Source organism: Macaca thibetana, chromosome 2, assembly GCF_024542745.1.
Source record: "Macaca thibetana thibetana isolate TM-01 chromosome 2, ASM2454274v1, whole genome shotgun sequence".
In the NCBI taxonomy this organism is placed as follows: domain Eukaryota; kingdom Metazoa; phylum Chordata; class Mammalia; order Primates; family Cercopithecidae; genus Macaca; species Macaca thibetana.
The window spans coordinates 108,771,365-108,793,665 of NC_065579.1; the positions used below are offsets into that span (position 1 = coordinate 108,771,365).

Genomic DNA, 22,301 nt, shown 5'->3' on the forward strand with positions numbered 1-22,301 from the left:
AGATGGAGTCTTGCTCCGTCACCCAGGCTGGAGTGCTATGGTATGATCTCCACTAACTGCAGCCTCCACCTCCCAGTTCAAGTGAGTCTCGTGCCTCAGTCTACCCAGTAGCTTGGATTACGGGTACGTACCACCGTGCCTGATTTTTGTATTTTTAGTAGAGATGGGGTTTCATTATGTTGGTCAGGCTGGTCTTGAACTCCTGATCTTAAGTGATTCTCCCACCTTGGCCTCCCAAAGTGCTGGGATTACGGGCGTGAGCCACTGCGCCTGGTTGACTGTTATTTTTTTGATTATTAGCATCCTGCAGTAGGAAGTGAGAGAGTCTTGGCTGTGTCCCAGGGAGGGAGAGAGAAAATGGGTCTGGGGTGGTGGAAAACTAAAGAAAGGTATTTCGGGGACGGGGTGCTGAGTTTCTGAGCTGTTCTTGCAATTGCAGCTCTCAACTCCATAGTCACACTGTGGGATTCAAGAACAGGGACTTAAGAGGGTGGCATGAAGCAGAGCAAGAGGTGCCCACACACCCCGAGCCTGCTGAGACTGGGGATTGCATGCATCCTGGCCTGGCCTCCTGCAACCATTCGTTCTGAACGTTGCGCTTTCTCATTAGGAATCTCTCATTATGAGACATTCCTGAGAGGCGGCTCTTTTTAGGAATTCCGAAGCAAAGACTTCATCGAGCCCATCAGCAATACCAGCCCCATCTGTCACACCTCCTCACCACAGCCCTTAATGGCTCCCCTGACTCTGAGCCAAGCTGTTTGCTCCTTATCTTTTTGGAGCATTGCTGTGTTTATCTTTATTTCACTATGCTCCTTTAATTTTTGTCTGTCTAACTTTTCATTATTTGCTTCCTTATCTATACAATCTCCCACAAGCTTCTTTTTTCTTTTTAATTAGGTTTAAGCCTCATTGTACACAAAGCTTCCTGAAAAATCACTCTCCCCTCCGCCAGGCATCCATCACGTCTTCACATGAGAGCAGGCCCATCTTGGCTTTCTTGGGATATATCCGATCATGACTTCTTCAAGTTCTTAACTCAGTGTTTAACCTCAGTCCTCTTTCCTGTACCTGAGCATCAGGAATCTGGGTTCTTGTTCTCATTGTTCAGAGTGGTTGCTCACCTTCTATGTGTCTGGGTATGCTGGCTGCCATGACGTAAATTCTCTTAAACACATTCCTTGGACAGAGAGCCCATTTGTTCAGACACTGGTCATGCATTTGTCTTGTGTTTTGGCTACTGGTGCCTCTTTTGACATTTTATGTCCAAAGTAGGTAAATTCAATTATGCCTTCAATTCTGGCTGCTGATCATGGAAGACATCACTTACCTCCCAGTGGGCAGTGTTTCCTTCCCTCTTCCAGTTCAAATTCTGTTCTTTCAGAACTTGTATTGTGAGGGCATTTGAATGGGGAGTGTCTCCTCCTCTTTTTTTTTTTTTTTTAATTAAAAGCTATTAAAATAACTGTATTTTCTTGCTGATAACTCCAAATGGGTTTCTAGTTACACAGTGTTACTTTAGTTCTTATGTGTTTATTTAAATGGATATTTCAGATAAGTATAATATATTTTCTAATGGAGATTAATCACTTTTTCATTTTTTTTTTTAATATTAAGCATCTATTGCGTTTTAGGTTCTATGCCAGGTCCCAAGATAGAGAGGTGAAGAAGACAGATAATGGCCTTTCTCTCTCTGGGCTTAAAGTCTGAGTGTCAGTGGGAGTGGAGAGGTACTACTGACTACTTTAGGATTAGCTTTCAGAGGCTTTACTGACAAAAGCGTAGGCTATTTTAGGTTCTTCTAAGCTAACTGCAAAATAGTTTACACTTTCACATTTTGTACATGCTTTATTGGAGCGTAGTTAGAAACATCTAGGAGTTTCAAGATGATGGGCTCAACTGTTCTGTTATCAACACCAGGCACATTGTATCTTCTTGCTGACAACCCAGGCAAATGCTCCACAAGAGTGAGCTTTCCAGATACTCGAAGCATCAACCTTGTAAAATATTGTGAAGTTTGTGGGACATATGTCTTCAATGTGTTCTCTACCTATCTGCTTACCTGAATGGTATTATAACTTATCATTTCTTTTGTGGCTCTGTCTCACAGCTTTTAACACTCATTGTGACACAGTCACTTGGTAAGGGCATACAGAGGCTGTTTGCTTCTGGGTCAGATGTTTCTAGGCTGCTTGGATTTTGGGATCTTGAGTCTGATTTTTTTTTTTTTTTTGAGATGGAGTCTCACTGTGCTGCCCAGGCTGGAGGCGCGATCTCAGCTCACTGCAACCTCCACCTCCTGGGCTCAAGCAATTCTCCTGCCTCAGCATCTCAAGTAGCTGGGATTACAGGTACCCACCACCATGCCCGGTTAATTTTTGTATTTTTAGTAGAGTGGTGGTTACCCCATGTTGGCCAGGCTGGTCTCGAACTCCTGACCTCGAGTGATCCGCCTGCCTCGACCTCCCAAAGTGCTGGGATTACAGGTGTGAGCCTCTGTGCCCAGCCTTGAGTCTGATTGTTACACATTTTTCTGTCTCTTTTTTCCTTGTCAGCCATTGGTGGCTTCCCGCTGCTGCTTGCTGCCATTTTAAATTTTGCTGCATCTAAATGTGTTGTGACTTGGGAAGTCATATAAACAAGATTGTTGGAATGGTGTTCAAACTAATAGTCAAAGTGTTTGTGTTCTCTGTTCTTGTTGTCAGCTTTGTCTCCATGTTTGAAGGTTCTGAGTAACTAAGGGTAGTTGTGTTGTAATAACTTGAAAGCATGCTTCATTCAGTTCAGCAGTTTATATGGTTCCACTTTGTGTTTATAAGGTGAGAAGCTCCCTTTCTACAAGCCAGTTGGTAACCTCCTCTTTAGACTCACTGCACTACCAAGCGCATTACTCTTTGCTAAGACAGTTCTTGGAACCCCTGCACTGGCCTCTCTGCCTGCCACCCCATATAATAGCAGGGCTGTGTCCTGTTGCCAGGTAACTTTTATAAAGCACATCCTACTTTTATCATTCATTGCTCAGCTGTCTCTCGGCCTCCTGGTGCCTTATGCAATAAAATGCATATGCCTAATCATAGCATTCAAAGATCTCTGCAGAATAGTCCGAAGCTACTCATCAGATTCATTTAAACCCAAGTTGGATACTTCCTCTGCAGAATCTGATTTCTCCTTTGTAGCACTTCTCTCAGAGTCTGCAGCAAATTCTCCCTCCTGGTCTTCATGACTCTTGGCGCTTTGCTTTTGACGACCTGTACTGCATGGATGCATGGATACATTTGCTTGTGTTATTTCCCCAGGTGATGATAGGCCAGGGCATTCTTATTTGTTCTTATAATCCACTTGGACTTGGTGCAATGGAAAGTCAGACAGCAAAGGGGTCAGAGCATAGCAGGTGTACCTGATTTCTAGTCCTGAGTCTGCCTCTCTGTCCATCACTGTGCAAGCTAACTTTATTCCTGGGGGCCTCTACTGAGTTGTTTATAAAATAAAGGTGGTAGTAGCACCTACTTCATAGGATTTGTGTGAGGACAAGAGTCCTAGGGTACTGGTACAATTAAAGACAGTGGTGTGGTGTTGATGGTTGTGTATTATTAGTCCTCCTTGGAGTAGTAGTATTATTACCCCTGCAAGATATTCAATAAATGCTTGCTAAAGTGAACTGAACCTTAACAGTTTGCTCTGTGCCGATCACAGACATCAACCTGGGAAAAGTCAGTTGTAACTCAAGAGGTCACAACAAGTAAATCAGTGTGTGAAAAAGTCACAGACATAACAACGGCAGCTCCTGAGGTTTGGAAAGGCCCTTCCCAGTCGCATCAGGCACTTCTGGTCCCCCAGGGAGCAGTGGAGCCCACGCTGGATGGCACAAAGCCCCGGCAGTTTGGGGTGCTTCCACAAATTGCAGCATGCTCCCAAATGTCACCTTCAACTATGAGTAGACAGGCAGTGGTGCTTACTTTATTCAAGGAAAATATATACCAATGTTAGTGACAATTAACTTCCAGAAGTTTTGGGATACAGTCGTGGTCATAAATCTTGGTAAGTTCTGACCAATAAATTTGGTGGTTTTCTTAAACAATTTTTTTAAAATTTTAATTCTTGTGGGTACGTAGTAGGTGTAAATATTTATGAAGCACACGAGATGTTGTCATACAGGCATGCAGTGTGAAATAGGACATCATGAAGAATGGGGTATCCATCCCTGCAAACATTTATCCATTGAGCTGCAGACAATTCATTTATACTCTTTAAGTTGTTTTAAAATGTATAATCATTATTGACCATAGTCAGCCTGATGTGCTGTCAAATAATAGATCTTACCTGTTCTCTCTGTTTTCTTTTTTTGTACCCATTAACCATCCCTGCTTCCCCCACTAGCCAATTTGGTGGTTTTCTTGTCACCTTATGTAAGTCGTGCAGTCTTACTGGTAGAGCTATTCCCTCAAAGTCAGAAATAGCAGGATAGTTAGGGAAGCAGAATTTCTTCGTAGCTCTGAAAGAAATGCAGAGATGGAAACGTGAAATCCTTGGGACTGGTTGATGTCTTCTTATGGTTTGTAACCAGCAGCTGAGTGCAGAATCTCTGAGCCGGATTAACATGGGTTTGAATCTCACCTTAGCCCCCAACCAGCAGTGTAACCCTGGTTCAGCAGGTTTTGGTATAAGAAGGTCCAGGAATAGGACCTTTTTTTTAATAAAAGTATTTTTTATACTTTTTATCGCTGTGTTTTCCAGGTGGTTTTGATTATCATTGGAGTTTGGGAACCACATCTCTAAAGCAAGGCATTCTGCTGAGTTATCTAGCAGTTCCCACCCACCCCCTACTCTTTCCCAGTCATGCAGTAGCACAGAGTGATGTTTGAAAATGCCAGCCTCAGCCCTGCATCCTGAAATGACCTTGTGGAAACATTCCCTTGTCTCCTGGTGGGCTTTAGGGAAGGCAGTAGAGTAGGGAGATGAAATGCCAGAGAAATTGGCCAAACCACCTCCCTGCAGACTTGGGCTTCTTGCCACCTGGTCCTGGTCTGAAAGTTAGGCCAGTCAGCCTTGCTCCAGGAGAGGTGCAGAAGCCTCAGGAAAGGCCCCTCGGGGTGATGCTTGGTCCTGTACTGAGGAGAACTATTCTTCCATCTAGAAGTTCTTCCTGGCAGGACAGCTTTTTATCATGTTTGCCCAAGATTCCCATTACTCTTATTTGCCTTCTGTGAATAGCTTTGGCCATTATTTTCTTTCCCCTTTAGTGTTTACTCTGTCAAATATTTAAGGGCAGTTATCATGTCTCTTTAGCCAAGCTATACACATTCAAGGTCCTTTCAACTTCGCACATAAATCTCAGCCTTCCAGCCCCTCAACACCTACTCATACGTGCTGTGCAGTGTTTGCTTTGGATCAGATCTTGGAAGTGGAGGAATTTTTCTCCTTAGAGTTATTGGCATCAGTGTGCACTTTATGAGTCTGCTGCAAACACCCTCACACAGGGAATTAAGGAGACACGATCCAGTTTGCTATTGTTTTAAGGACAGCCCAGGGCCTTTTTGCCCTTCTGATGATATCTCTTTAAATTGAATTTGAGATATGGGCAAAAGTCAACAAGGACTAGTGTTTCAGTTACTTTAAAGCTTATAAAGTATGAGGGATTTTTTAAGGCCTAAAACCAAAAAAGGAAAAAAATGCAAATATAATTAAAAAAATGACAAACAGTGCTGTGGTGAGCTGCAAGTCAAATGAGGTTCTGGTGGTTTTCATTCCAAGGGCCCCTCCTGAGTGTCTCTGGGTCTCTTTGTTGTGCGGTCAGTTTTCTGTCAGTGCTCTCACTTCTAAGCAAAGCCAATTAAATGAATGCAAAATTAGCCAAAAGGAAAAAAAAAAAAAAAACAGGCAAAATGATTTAAGTATTCAATTTAATTCCTCTTGTCATTCTACCTTGAGGCTGGAGAGTGGAATCTAAGACCATGTCTGATGGACCCCTTGGGCTACTTGGTTCTCATGTGTCTCTCCCTGGGCTTGAGTGGGATTCTAGCATTTACTGATACATATATTTTGTACAGCATAGTCTCTAAATGTAAGCCAATGACTGTAGCTTTTGCTCAACAACAATAATAAAAACAAAAACCTTTTGCAACACCAGAGAGGAAAATGACTGTGTTGGATGTACTGAAGGATGGCTTATGCATTTTTATTCCTTCAACAAAATATTTATTGTGGATTTTCTCTGTCCTGTTTATATATCTTGGCACTTGAGATACCATTGTAAACAAACTTTATAGTTACGGCATGTGTGTGTGTATGGAAAATGGTAAGTATGCTTCAGAGAATGGAAATGATACAAGAGAGTGATTGGGGTAGCCTCTTCAGAGTGCGAGATCAGGGGCCGTCTGTCTGCAGATGTGACAGTTTGACAGTGGGATCTGAATGGCCTGAAGGACGAGGCTGAGGAGATGGACAGGGCTGGATTATGTACAGCTTTGAGGCTAAGGTTGGGAATGTAGATTGTACTGGAAGTGCAACTGGAGGCCACTGAAGTGTTTCCAGCAGGAGGAGATGTGATCTGATTTCCGATCTGGGCACTCCGGCTGCTGTGTAGAGACCGGTCTGTAGGAGCTAGGGTGGAAATAAAGGCCAGCGAAGGGGCTCTGGCACTCATCAGTGAAGTGATCTGAAAATGGGGTTGCATCAGTAGAGATGGAGAGAGGTATGGTCAGGATATATTTGAAGTTAGAGTCATCAGGATTTGTTCATAGGTTGGCCACGGGGAAGCATGTGTGGGAGAGAGAGAAACGAATGATGCTCCTAAACATTGCTCTACAGCCTTCAGTTCTGCTGTGGCCATGTTACGTTCGAGATGTCTATTACACATGTACCTGGAGATGTAAAAGATGCCATTGGATCTGTGAGGCCTAAGCCCAGGGCAGGAGTCAAGGCAGGAGATGGAGGCCTTGGAGGATTGACGTAGGGATGGTATATTAAGTCATGTGTCTAGGAAGAGGCTCCAAACAGGAAGAGAGAAGAAGAGCCCATTTGGACTGCATGCCCAGTTCACAGCATCAACTCGAGTTAGTCTGGAGACTCCAAAGTGCAAGTGCATGTGTAGCCGAGCTCTTCACTGCTGATTTCACTGATTGCTCTGAAGGCTGGTTATGGGGCCAGTGACCATGGAACTGCTAAGTCCTTGGTCAGTAGGGTATTTGGAGGTCCCCAGGACTGTCTGGACCAACCACATCCTGGATTGATTTTCTTGCGAATTGCAGACTTCCCGGCTGATGTAATCTGTGATGACAATCCCTCAATGTTCTGATTGGTGGGGTCGGGGAGAGTGGGGGCGGCTCCCACAGTGAAATTTGGACAGCTTTTGACGGAGCCAGGGTCAACAATGTAGGTTAGTTCTCATTCACCAAAGAGAGAACTTACGGAAGAAAACTGAGTTGAACTTACGGGGTGGTGTTTCAGAATTATCCTTTTTGGCCCTCTCTGTGTGGGCTGCTATTGTCCATCTGAAACACATCGTTGTTGTGTTATATATGAATTAAAAACTGTTTTTCAGCGTTGCTTTTTCTCTTTGCTGAGAACTTCCAGAGTTCTGTGCCAACAGGAGGCCTCAGGTCACTGCAAAGACACTGCTGACTCAGTTTTTTGTACCTAATGAATCTTTATTGGCACCGAGGTCTAACCTTGACACAGTGTGGTGAGTTATGCCTTGGCAGCCACTCTTAGGCACTGCATTCCTGTCCCTGTGAAACTCTTTATAAATAATATGGGCTGGCTCACAGATGCTACCAGCACACAGAGCCTTCGAGTAGTCTTAAAAAATGGGAAGTAGATGGGATGGTGGCCTTAAAATATAAGGAGTGTTCGGCGTTAAGTGTTGATGAATATCACTCTAAAAATACTGAACAATTTTTGTCAGTGCGGTTTATTGAAAATAGGCCATATGAGTCTATAAAGTCTGTAACAGTGGTATTAATTTTAAAAACTTGCATTCCTCCATCATCAGTGTTTTTTAAAAAGCACTTTCAGGACTGATAAACATTCTTGATTCAGACTCTCTACCAGCACTTCCTCGTTTTAGCTTCTATGTCACTCTTCTCCCTGGGTTTTCTGGCAGGGAAAATTCTTCCTGGTACTTTGCAAAAATACAGTTGTATGAAGCTTACTTAGGGCCTTTGTTTTGCCATTTTGGAGACATATGTAGGATCCCCTCCTTGTGGGCTGCCATGACTGGGGGCTCACCATGAAAGGTGACCACACATGGCTCCTCCCTTAGCTTTGGTTCCTCTTGGGGTGATGTGATCGTGGTTGTTGACACCCTAGTCTGTGCCACACTGTGAGCTCTGCAAGTGCATCTTGTTCGCCACTCCGTTCTCCGTGGCACCTTGTTGCCCAAAGCATAGGAGGGACTTAATGCGTATCTATTAAATGAATGAGACATGGTCAGTGGATACAGTTAAACTTAGAATAAACAAGTCATTATGTGGACTCGAGCATATTGAATATCAGATCTTGCCTTTTGAAACACAAGTGCATTCCCAAAAAGCTATCATAAATTGATGTGATCACATTCACATCTTTTTTATTGAAATATAAAGTGCTCAACACCAGTTGCTGGTGAGGATGTGAAGCAATAAGAGCTCTTGTTCATTGCTGGCAGAAATGCAAAACGGTAACAGCCACTTTGGAAGACGACTTGGCAGTTTCTTATAGGACTACACATATTCTTACCATATGATCCAGCAATTGAGCTCTTTTGTATTTACCCAAATGAGTTGAAAACGTATGTCCAAAACCTGCAAGCAAATGTTTATAGCAGACTTATTCACAATTGCCAAAACTTGAAAGCAACCAAAATATGATTTAATAGGTGAATGGATAGGCAAACTGTGGTACTCCAGACAATGGAATATTACTCAGCGATAAAAAGAAATGGCCTATCAAACTATGAGAAGACATGGAGGAAATTTGAATACATACTGCTAAGTAAAAGAAGCCAGTGTGAAAAGGCTACATGCTGCATGATTCCAACTATATGCCATTCTGGAGAAAGAAAACTGTGGAGACAGAAAAAAGATCAATGGTTTCCAGGGGTAGGGGAGAAGCAGAGAGGAATAGATAGAACACAGGGAAGTTTTAGGGCCATGAAACTACTTTGAATGATACTGTAATGTTGGACACATGTCAAAACCCATAGAAAGTACACCACCAAGAGTTAGCCCTAATGTAAACTATGGGCTTTCATGAATAATGATGGCTCATCAGTTGTAACATATGTGCTACATTAATGCAAGATGTGAAGAACAGGGGAAATTGTGTGTGTGAGGTGCAGGTGGGTGAGACAAGGTGGTATATGGGAGTTCTATTTTCTTCTCAATTTTTCTGTAAATTTAAAATCTCTCCAAAATATAAAATTAATTAAAAAGTGCTTTAGAAACAGCCTGTTTTGTTTTAACCACTAGGTTTATTTAAAAAGTATTATTTGTCTCTTAATTGAGAATTCATCCAGTTGTTGCTTTGTGAAGAAGAATATACAGTTTTGTTTAAGGAAAGGACACCTCCTCCCTCTGACTGCAAGGAGGTCCGGTTGTGACATTTTGGCATTAACATTCAGCATTCAAGTGAATCAAATCACTGGGTTCAAATGAACCACTCGATGTCTGCATGCCCAGGTTTCATCATCTGTAAAATTAGGATGATAATGCCTGAGGATACTTAAAATCAGAGTCCTGTGGAGGGAGAACTGGGGCGCCTCAAGGCCCTTGAGCAATCTGCCAGGCTGAGAGACGTCCTAGCGGGAGCTGCCTGGGCGAGGCATCTCCCTGCTGGCCATGGTTTCTTATCTGAAAAATGATCATGTTGTTCTCTCCAGCCCTGGAGCTTTGTAATTCCTATTCTGGTACTTAGCTTGGGAAATTGTCTATGAATCAAAAACACAGCAACTTGAGTATCAACCAGATGCAAACTAGAAGGCCAGTATTCAGTTATTAAAAGTCAAAACGTAGAGAGAAAAGTCCAGGAAGCAAATAGGATAATTAATTTTAATGGTTTATACTTGATATTTGTTGGCTGTGTTCTAGGACAATTTTTTTTTCCTTCCACCCTCCTTTGCTTCCTCCCATAAACACTTCCCACGTCCTTCCACTCAACCACCCTTTTATGTTGCAGGATATGTGAAAGGATATTATTATTATTATTATTATTTTTGAGACGGAGTCTCACTCTGTCGCCCAGGCTGGAGTGCAATGGCCGGATCTCAGCTCACTGCAAGCTCCGCCTCCCGGGTTTAGGCCATTCTCCTGCCTCAGCCTCCCGAGTAGCTGGGACTACAGGCACCCGCCACCTCGCCCAGCTAGTTTTTTGTATTTTGTAGTAGAGACGGGGTTTCACCATGTTAGCCAGGATGGTCTCGATCTCCTAACCTCGTGATCCACCCGTCTCGGCCTCCCAAAGTGCTGGGATTACAGGCTTGAGCCACCACGCCCGGCCGAAAGGATATTATTTACTGGAGATCCAGTAAATAATATAAGGTGCAGGGAGAGATGACGTAGTATATTTAGTATTTCATAACTATGCATTATGGGAGAAATGACCTTTTATTAAACAAATGTATTGCACTAGCTTAGAGAAACAAATAGAACATGGCTTCAGGGTCTATCCTCAAAATAGGTCTGTGCAAGCTCCCAAGTTCAAATGGGAAGTAACACTTCCCCAGGATCATGTTGCTCACCTTCAAGTAGGAATAAATGAAACTCTAGAAGATAATTGAGTTATTATTTCAAATATTCCCTGAAAACAAAGGTCTGGGAGATAAACTTTTGGGAGAGCCTGCTTAAATGTTGAACTGGCCCCTGCAGTATGAATTTGTCAGGCATGGGTGGAGGTCAGAGTGTGTGTTTTGGCATAGAGATAGAAAAGTCCCTGGCATGTTGACAATGTGATGACCAGGTCAAGTGAGTGAGCTGGCAGGTCCTAGACTGACACTAGGAACCCCACATAGCTTAGGCGTGGATGACAAAGGGTAATTTATGTCACGCAAGAAACCAATGTATCATATGGGAGTTCTCCAAGATATTTCCTCTGGAACACAAGTTCCAGGCGATACTCAGTGGAAATCAAGGGTTCCATGGTCAAACATATTTGAGAAGTGATTCTTGCTCCTTCGTTATAGTTGCGTGACATCGATTAGTGTATAATTCTCAGATGTCTTGCAGTGAAGGAATCTGCTTAACTTTGTTGAAGCTGAAGCTGGCACTTCCCAAGCACTTAGTATTTGAAGATAGTATATATACCTTTTGCTTCACTTAAATCACCCATGATTTTCCAGACTAGCGAATTTCCCTGAAGAGATTTTGGGGCACTTCTCCACGCCATGAGGCCATCTAAGGTTTGGCAAAGGGGGTCATGCTCAGACCTCTGTTGTAGAGTTTCTGTTGGCAGGTGGAGGATATAGTAGGTGAATGGCATGTATCAGGATGCCATTATAAGAACAAAAGGCAATGGCAACAAATTATGAGGATGCCAGGTGTGTTTTCAGCATCCTAGGCCAGGAGTTAGCAAACTATGGCCCATGGGCCAAATGTGGTTGGTCCCCCACCTATTTTTGTAAATAATGTTTATTGGAATGCAGCCCTACCTTTTCTTTTATGTATCATCTTTGCACTGACACTGCAGAGTTGGCCGGCAAAGCCAAAAATATTTACCGTTTGGCTTTTTATAGAAATATTTGCTGACCCCTGCTCCAGGTAGTTGGTTGGATTGATTTCAGTCAGGCCAGAGTAAGAGAATTTTCTGTGTTATTCAGTTCTAGTTTCTTCAGACAGATGAATGAAAAACTATGTATGCAAACAAAATCGCAAATACTAAATTCTAGGAATCAGTTCTGACTTGAATTTTTAATAAAAGTGACAGAGACTGGGATTGTCAATCTGCCTTTTCAGCTCTAAACATTGCAGAGAACTGAAGACCTGTTTTCATTCCTGGTGGGCTCTGTTATCCCTCTTGTGGCAGGACTCAGGCTGCAGGGGTATCGAGAGGCCACCTTGTCCTGAGTTTTGGGCACTTAAGCTATCAGTCTTTACCTTTGGCCTGACCCTGGTCTATGTCATGACCCAGTAGGAATCTGGCTGCGGTTCTTGGCTCCTCTGTGCTCAGTTTCCTCTAGACATGTTGATACTGGCAGATGGTGCCTGCCCTGTCCCTTGGAGAGTAACTTTCTACACATATTTCTTGGGGTGCATGTATTTATATACCATTCATAATGTAAAGTCTTGTGATGATAAAATATGTGGTTGCCCTGAAAAGTAGAGAGGGGCCGTTCAACTCCATCACTCCCAGAAGACAGATTTATATGGTCCAATCAAGATCTTGGCTGGCTAACACCCGGAATGTGTTTTATTTGGTTTTTCTATGTCTCATCCATATGGCTTTAAAAGATTCGAAAATGTAGCGTTTCAATGGTGTTAGAGTGTTTGAGTCTATAAAGTAAAAATTTCAAAAAAGAAGACCTTAAGAATGGTTAATATTTGTCACTGCACTTGTGGTAGCAAGTGTTAAAAAATTCCATACTTTCAGATAGCTGCACACAAAACATAAAAATGTAATATTTCTTAGCTGTGAAACATGCCAGTGAAAATGTTTACCATCTAATCATGAGTTGACTGTTGTTTTTATGGAAGGTTAAGTACCAAGGGAAGAATTCCACAGCATACCAAATAGGTGGTCATAAATGAAGTGGGCAGGTTGGTGTGGAACCTGTCAAGTGGGTTGAAGATACTGCATACCTGACTAAGGAGCTCTGGGTATCATGCCCAGGTCAAACAAAGCAGGCTAGCCTGGTGGACTGTGTGTCCTAACATCCCCAGCATGATCTGTCTGGTTTTTGATACTCATTGCAAAGGAAGTATCTAAGAATGATGAATTTTAGGCCCAGTTCAGCCTCTCAGATTTTGCTTATGAGCATATTCACTTTATTTTTTTTTTCGTTTGAGGCTCAGAAAATACCATTTACTTTGTGATTTCATGATGGGCAGAGACCTGCATTACAATCAGCGACATCCATGATGTTTGCAAAATTTGATTTTTTTAAACAGTATGAGGCACCTGTTGTAGCTAAAGAAAGCTTTGCATTTAAAAATGAGGCAGCTGTAGATGATGTTTAAAGACTAGGCTTGTGGTTGACTGTGAACTGACAGGTTTGGTGACCTTGGGTGGGGTCTAAGCCTCAGGTTTTTTGTCTGATATAATGGGAATGATAGTAGCTACCTTACCAGCCTTCTAGGCTTGTGAAAGTTATCCAAAGAGAGAGACAGGAGAGGATCTAAGAGATGCAAGCTAGTGGTTGAAGTGACAGACAGCTCCCTCTCTGCGGGAAGACTCATGAAGTCTGGTGGAATTTTATGCGTGTGTGTGTGTGTGTGTGTGTGTGTGTACATGCATACATTTTACTCAGCATGCAGATAGGCCTGTGTGGGTTATGAAAACTAACCACCAACATGAACGTAACAGCTCCTGGGAGCTGAGTGATTATGATATGCTCAGCACTTCCCATAACTGATTTCTCGTCTTTGCAGCAACACCACAGTTAGTAGGCATTGCACCCACCATAACAAATCACCACGCGTGTAGCAGCATAAGTCAATGCTGGTTTATCATCATCATCTCTAGTTCAGAGGTCCAGGCACAGCAGAGCCGGTTTTCCTGCTCTGTGTCTCACAAAGCAGAAGTCACAGTGTCGGCGAGGACAAAGATCTTGTCTGAGGCTCAGGGTCTTCTTCCAAGCTCCTTCAGGTTGTTGGCAGAATTCATTCCATTGAGGTGATAGGACTGGGGTCCCCATTTTCTTACTGGCTATTGGCCAGGGTTTTGTCTCAGCCCTCAGAGGCTGTCTTCAAGTCCTAGTCATGGGGCTCTCTCACCGTATGGCAGGGAATCAATGGCTCCCATTTCTGCTTATATAACATCTTATATCACCTAATTGAGGGAGTGGCTATCCCATCATATTCACGGGCCCTGCCCACACTCCTTGGGAGGGGTGGCACATATTGACCAGGGGCATGGGGATCTTGGCAGACCGTGGAAGAGAATTCTACCTACCATACATCCTCATTCTGCTTATGGGGGAAAATTTGGAGAGGTTATATTCCTAGCCTAGAGTCACAAAGCCAGTGCCGACAAAGCAGGGATTTGATTACTACCAGCCTTCCAGGCACGGTGCACCCCCATTTTATAGTATTGAAAGCATTGAGTGGGGACAGCTGAACAGCGGTGTGTGTCAAGCTTTGAGTCAACTGCAGCAGAGACCAGAACTTCTCAAAGTGTAGACCATGTACAAGTGTCAGTTCAGGAACTGTTGATATCGCAATGAGATAGGAACAGAAATTGAGTATAAGTGTTAAATATTTATAACAATATGACAATGTGCAGCTGGGCGCAGTGGCTCATGCCTGTGATCCCAGCATTTTGGGAGGCCGAGGCAGGTGGATCACAGGGTCAGGAGATCGAGACCATCCTGGCCAACATGGTGAAACCTCATATCTACTAAAATACAAAAAATTAGCCGGGCATGGTGGCGGGCACCTGTAGTCCCAGCTACTTGGGAGGCTGAGGCAGGGGAATTGCTTGAACCCGGGAGGCGGAGCTTGAGTGAGCCAAGATCACGCCACTGCCCTCCAGCCTGGGCGACAGAGCGAGACTCCATCTAAAAAAAAAATGACAATGTGTGACATCAATCACTTTTGCATTTTATGGAAGTATTGGACTACAGAGCGTTGGAAAACACACACATACACGATGGGACAAAACAGAACAGAAAAAAACAAAAGCTGGCCCTTAACCACTTACAGTGCAAGCTGTCCTGGTGTCAAGAAGTTTTTCAATGCCACCGTCATCGTATGGGGCCCCAGTTCCTTGCACTCTAGAGTGAGTATATGATCCACCTGGGGAATATTAGAATATTGTCACAGTGGCCTCCTGGGTTAAAATAATAGCTGAGGTCTTTAATAACTTTTTCTGGTCAATTGATCTTGCACATTTTTTTCTTGTTAGGCCAAGCTTGAGAACATCCAACCTAATTTTCCCAGGATTTTGAGCACCCTCTGAATCTGAATATTCAGAAACCCCTAATGAACATGACTGTGTCATTGTTTATTGAGTTTATGAAGAAGCTGTCTTACTGGCCTGCCAAACAGTCACATTTGCTTGGCCAAGTTGTCTCAAGGTTGTTTGGGTGGCAGGTCACCAAAACCCACAGGAAGCAGCATTATGACAATGAGGATTTGTTGGTGAAGTAACAGAGGTGTGTGATGGAGCCTGATGAAGTGAGGTTGGGTCCGGGGAGTGACCAGGATCTGAGGAAGTGGCCCTGCCCACTGGGTTCCTTCTCTTAGCACACTGGCTTTCTCTGGGCCTCTGCATACCACCATCACCAATGGCTGCCACTGTCTCCTGTTACCGATGGCTGCCCTTACTTCAGATATCCCACAGAGACTGATGGACATCTCTAACCTCCAATTCCAGATGGGGAAGAGTATCTGAAGAGACCGGCTCGGTTAGATGTCCACTTTTGAGAACATGATTGGTTAGGACATTATGGCGCCTGAGCCCCTGCAGGTGGGTTTTTAGCCAGCTCTCATAGAGGGGTTGATATGTGCGGGGCAGACCCCAGAATGTCCATTAAACCAGCCGATGTGTAGAGGACACATTAATATTCTCTCCATGTAGGGTGTGTTGATTAGCTTCCTAAGAAAAATAATTAGTAAAGACCTTTTTGACACTTTTGTAGCTCAAACATTGTCTGAAACATGGCGCTGTTTTCGTTAAGACCAAATATCAAAACAACAGGGACATATAATTTTATCTCTTTGAAAAATCTCTCCCTTCAGAATAGAAAGACCTTGAGCAGTATCTAATTATTCTTGTACCTCTTAATTTGATAGTTTGAAAAATGTTTTGTAGGCTTTAAGAACATTTATGGAAATTTCCTGTCCCTGCCACATATCAAATTGTTTAAATGATGGACGGCAATTTTATATTGAGCTATGATAATAGTATCTCATTTACTGCTGCTTAAGTGATTTCCTTTCCTCTTAACACATGTAGGTCAAGTTACTCCTTCAGCCTAAAAAAACTGTGAACAAAAAAGGATGGCAAATGGAAGAAAGCCAATTATACAACAATTTTAGACTTTCGAAGTAAGACCGTTGCATTTCCCGTATTGATTACTTTTCACTTGATTATACTGCCTCTCTTCAGCTGTTTATTACAATATAGACCATAACTCACAGACTACACTTGTTCCAAACTAAATATAAGTGCAAAGAAGCGGAAAGAGGAAGGAGGTGAATGAAAAGTAGCATTTTTGACATCAATGAATAACTGTCAAGTAAATAATCATATTTAGCTTTTCAAAGCATTATATTTGACTAATAACATTTTGAACTCCTCTTGTCAGAGAAACTCAGATTTCTTAGTATGTACCATCTCATGCGTTCTCTTTATTTTCCATGGTAGATTGAAGACAAATTTTATGCTATTTCTGTCAGATAGGAGATAAATGGGGAAATGAAATGGTTGGCAGCAATCGCTGAGTTTTGTCATTTGAAATTGGATAGTAAAACTTGTGTTTCCTCAAACCTGGCTCAATTCACCAGTTCACTTTGTTGAACCATTGACATGACTCACAAATTAGACCTTTTGCTTCAGATGAAGTGGGGACCACTTCAAACATCCTGCAGTCCTGTCATCTTTGCTGAATCTTTAGTCAACAGACATTTCAGTGACTTCCAGGCTCAAGACGCTCCACTCTGTGGCCTAGACAAACAAGTTCTGGACTTCAGATGGCTTCTATTCCAGCAGATAAGATGTGTCTATAAACCTCTCAAACTCAAGGTAGAAAATGTGTCGTGACATGAGGAATACACAGGTAAAGAAGTCATGAGGAGGAAGCCATTAATTCAACAAATGTGTTGAATGTGTGATGGAGATGGGGAACCACTGGCTTTTTCCTTTCCTCCTTCCCTTTCTTCTTCCCTCCCTCTTTCTCTTCTACATTCCTCCTATTTTCACTGAGTAATGACTGTATGCCAGGGGTTGGAGAAACCCAGGTGGATAATACAGTTTATCCAGCCAGGCACACTGGCTCATGCCTGTAATCTCAACACTTTGGGAGGCCAGGGCGGGCGGATCACCTGAGATTGGGAGTTTAAGACCAGCCTGACCAACATGGAGAAACCCTGTTTCTACTAAAAATACAAAATTAGCTGGGCGTGGTCGCACATGCCTGTAATCCCAGCTACTCGGGAGGCTGAGGCAGGAGAATCGCTTGAACTGGGAGGCGGAGATGGCAATGAGCCAAGATCATGCCACTGCACTCCAGCCTGATGACAGAGCGAGACTCCATCTCAAAAATAAGATAAGATAAGATAAGATAAGATAAGATAAAATGCAGCTTATCCTCCCAGAGTTCAGCACAATAAGAGAGGGATATACCATGGAAAGATAGGAAGATGCATTCATTGTTGAGCAGACACTGATGGAGCACCAGTATGCATGCAGTACTCACCTAAGCCCAAGGTATCCAGGGATAGAAGGAGGGAAGGGTCTGCTTTGCAGCTGATGTTTGCAATATAATACAGATGAAGCATCTCTCTGATACAGATTTGTCAAATGTTGCAATGCAAGAGGTCCAGAACCCCAGAGTAAAGAGGCATTTTTCTGCTTTGGAGTATTCAGCAAAGTTTTCATGGGGCAGGGGATATTTGATTAGGGTTTTGAAGGAGGAGTAGGAGCTTGCCAGGCAGGGATGAAATGAGTCTAGTCAGAGACACCACATGTGGAAAAGACATACGTGCTTATTGTGGGTTTGAATAATATGCAGTGTTCAATGATGATGGCATGGGACTGACTTTTCCCACTACTCTACACTTCATCTAGAAAACCTCTTGAAATGAAAGAGAAGTTAGGCTTTCTTTTTTGAGAATTAATGTCCCCAGGGCTAGAAAACAGTTTGCTCTGAAACTTGGAAAGCAAACGTAAAATACATTTTTTTCTCTGATCAGAAAATGTTTAAACCCATTAGGATGCAAAGATTAGGAGCTTAAATTGGATTCGCAGGAGATGTGCCAGCTCCACATACGTACTAGATTATTTTTTTGAAATGATGTAGGCACTTTGCCCGTAAACTAGAGTAGGGTTTCTTTATACAACTGAAAAACCAGGAGAGAAATCTTTGAGAAGAGCCTATGCATTTCACTTTGGAAATCACTGGCTTAAATATTTAGTAGACCTGGTTCCTGGACTTTGAAATCAGTTTTTCTTTACTTTTCTCTTTTTCCTTCTTTGCCCAGATGCTTCTTGATGAGAAAAAGGCAACTGTTTGCTTAACTCCATGTATATTTGTGTTATCCCAAATGGTTCTGCAGTAATGGTTAAAATTTTTAGAAATGGCTACAACGTTCATAAAGAGAAAAGCAACCTTAAATGGGAAAGGTGTTCCACATTCAAAGCAGAGAGCAAAGAAAACAAGGGAGACAAAGCAAACACATTTTGCACATAAATGTTGTGGCGGGAATCCAGGCACCTGCCAGGTGGAAGTTGTTAGGAGTGATAAAGTGATTATTGACTTCAAATCTGTCCATCGTTGCCCGCTCACATTTGATAAACTGCCAACTCTAATTCTCTTAGTACCAACTTACCTTTTCTAGTAATTTTCCACTCCCAACAGCTTTCCAATCATGTTTCTTAGAGTTTTTTTTTTTTTTTTTTTTTAAACTACAGGATTAACCAATATTTCTGTGTGCTAAATTTTGTTCACTGGACTCACTTGATCCTCCACTAAGGAAGAGTTTTCTTTTCAGTTAAATTACAAAAAGGCAGACCACTCCTGTGAATGGCAGCTCTGCCCCTAGCCCCCTTAGGGGTATGGGGATCCTCTGGCCATCGTCACTTAAATGTCCCTGTCTTGTTTCAGGTGCCCTCCACCTTATGGGATGAGGGAAGAAAGCCAGCATTTAGAGAAAGGGAAACTGAAGGGTCTAGGTCTGACCACCCATTATTTAATCACAAGAAGTGGTTGTCAGATGTCCCTAGTTCAAAGGGAGTGCAGGGCTCATGAGGAATGAAACCATCAGAGTGGTAAAAACGCCATGGGGGAGTTAAGGCAAGAGGGAAGCATAGGCTTACAGGGTCTTGAAAGAGCCCTGACCACAAACTCTGCCCCTTAATTGAATGCCCAGTAGAGCTCATCCCAGATTTTTGGTAGTCCTTGCCTTGTCACATGAACTTATTTTAAACTGGGACAGGACCTTGCTGCACCATCATGTTTTCCCAGAGTTTTTTGCGTTATATTCCTTCCTCCTGCCCCTTTGGATTTTTTAACACTCCTTTGCTCTTTCCTGGCTCCTGACCTTGTGAAACGTTACCTGCCATCTGCATGGCCTAGAGCCTTGCCCACCTTGTCCTCTCGTATTTTGTGTATCTGTCCTGTGATTCACCGTCACTGTCTGCCTGTGGCTTATAATATAAGGGAAATGCACTGTTGGTGGCTTTCATTGAGTTAGCTGCACCTTAGCAGCTGTGACTTATTAGCATAGATTAGGCGGTTTGTCTTAATGAAGTATTGGTAAATGAGGGTAATTGTATAAGGAACAAGATATTATGAGAATATATAGCTGCAAGTTGGTATTCTGGATTTGACCTATTTTTTTAAAACAGTTATTATTTTAATGCTTATTTAAATCTACATCTGAGTTTTACCTGTAACATTCGTCGTACCAAGTACGCCTGTAATCTCAGCACTTTGGAAGGCCGAGGTGGGAGGATCGCTTGAGCCCAGGAGTTCAAGACCAGCCTAGGCAATATAGGGACTTGTCTCTACAAAAACAAGCAAACAAACAAAACTCAAAAACAAATAGTAGTTATTTGATTACCTATTTGTCTCCTTTACTATTTTGTGCAGTCTTCAAAGGGAGATCTTACTAGTCTTTGCTTAATAAATAATGTTTGAACTTAACTACCATGTGAGAGAAAGAAAGAGAAGGGGAGAGGGGGAAAAGGGGGAGAGAGAGAAAGGAGTGGGGGGGAGAGAGAGAGAGAGAGAGAGAGAGAGCGAGCGAGCAAGAGACTGAGCACAGAACAGAGACACAGAGGGAGGGAGAGAAAACCCAGGTAAGTCACTGATCTTTTCTGCTTCATGCAAACTTGAATTTCTGTTATATAACTGGCATATATAGTGTAATCAGTTTAATAATCAGCATACCTCCTGCCCCAAGGTAATATTTGGAAGTAGGGTTCTCTTATAGCCATCCTTCTTGCTGTGTTAATCACCTTGCTTACAATCCCCCCAAATAGTGAAAAGTTAATTCATATAATTGAAGTAATCACAATAAGTATGCATATATTAGTGTCTCAGGGATCTGACAGGTCACTGTAAGAGTTGTTGAGTTTCGTTTGTTTCAGGCTTGAGACCTTATGAAGGAGCATTGTCTTCTTAAAAAAAAAAAACCTGTAAAATAATTTAATGACACAAACCTATAAAAAACAAAATAAAACAAAACAGTGGTATAGAAGAGGACTAAGTTCATTCTTCTGGTGGGTGGGATTTGCCTTGACAGTGATAGGGAGCCGTGGCTGTGCAGGCGAGCCACCTGCATGTGCTCAGTGATGTGGACACTGCTGTAAGTGACCGCTGGCGGGCCTGAGGAACTGGATAAGTCAGGGCCTTGACTTCTTCATAATCTCTTTCCCATTGTCCAGCTGCTGTCCCCACTGGACCCCCAGCCTCTGACCACCCTGGGTCACCTTTCCTCTGACACCTCTTTTATTTAGGATGAATCTCAGGCCTTAGACTGATGGTCCAGGCTGGTCCCAGCTCTCCTCTCCACCCTTATCTCATTCTCTGCCCAGACAGGTATGCCCTCCATTCCCCGAGGGCATGTTAGCCTTTCCTGCCTAGGACATCTGCCTTCTTTCCTCCGAACCTGCATCTGAAAGTTCATTCAGATTCTGTCTCTTCTGTGGTCTTCCTGGCCTCAGTAGTGGAAAGTCATCACTTTCTTGTTCAACCCTTATACCCCTAATGACTTGGACCTCTTATTTGAAGTCTGGCAAATAGCACTAGGCATAGTTATCATATTCATTATTATTAGATGTGACAAAAAATTCCTACAGTACAGACTGTGATAAGTAATTTATAGCTCCCTTCTGTGTGTGGCCATGTTTCTTCCACATAGTAGATGCTTAATAAATATTTTCTGACTAATTAGCTTCATGCCCCTTAAGATTAGATGTTCTTAATTAAACATATCTTCATGTAGCGTATGAGCAATGGGAAAATGGTTTTTGGAATGAGGTGGGCTATAAACAGTAATAAATTATTATAAGCCTTTCAAAATGTTGCAAATCTATGATCTTTTTCTCCATTTGGTATTTACTTACCCTAGCAGTGAGAACTCTTTTAATTAGCAGTATTCACATTTTAGCTTTGGATTGACCTAGAATTCTGCTAGATGCCATCAGACTTACAATTCTTAGATGCCAGTAGTTGAATATTCACCATGTAACACACTTCTAAGGATTTAAAAATTATGTTTAACTTACTTTTATCTCAATAATATTTATTTGGCGTTTCTTGTTCACAGTTATTGCAAATGACAGTAATTCAGCTAGTTAATCTGAAATGGGTCGTTGTGCTAAAGACACATAAAAGATGCTAATTAAGAATCCAATCCATATATAAGGAATGCTTAAAGGAGATTTCAGTCTCTCCACAGATTTGCCTAATCTTCTGGTGAGCGGATGAGAACTTTTCTTCTGTTCGTGTTGACTGGCTGTCACAGCGGCACATTCTGTGGAGGTGGATTGTACCCACTAAGTTATTGGTGGCCAAGGACTCATTGTACCCATTAAAGAACACCAAACAACATTCTACTCTAATACACTAAAGACACTTTTTTGGTAACAGTTTTATTGAAATATTCACATACCATACAATTTTCCCATTTAGAGTATATAATTCAGTGGGTTTTTTTTTTTTTTGGTGTATTCACAGTTGTACAACCATTACCACATTCAATTTTAGAATATTTTCCTCACCCCCGACTAAAAAAAAAAAAAAAACAAAGAAAACCAATAAATACACTTTAACATTTATCCTTCAATCTCAGCATTCCTCCCAGCCCTAGGCATCCACAAATCTTTCTGTTTCTATGGATTTGCCTTTTTTGGACATTTCATGTAAATGAAATAATACAATACATGGTCTTTTATGATCTTTGATTTCTTTCACTGAGCCTATGGTTTTCAGGAGTCACCTGCACTGT

At 42.4% G+C, this 22,301-nt stretch overlaps 2 protein-coding genes across 5 annotated transcripts in view; one reads left to right on the top strand and one right to left on the bottom strand.

Moving 5' to 3' along the window:
• ACTR8 (actin related protein 8) overlaps positions 1–22,301 on the bottom strand; it is a 616,404-nt gene that overhangs the window by 487,606 nt on the left and 106,497 nt on the right. The window lies entirely within an intron of this gene.
• Positions 1–22,301, top strand: part of CACNA2D3 (calcium voltage-gated channel auxiliary subunit alpha2delta 3) — a 938,743-nt gene that overhangs the window by 233,122 nt on the left and 683,320 nt on the right. The gene's annotated exons all lie outside the window — the stretch shown is intronic.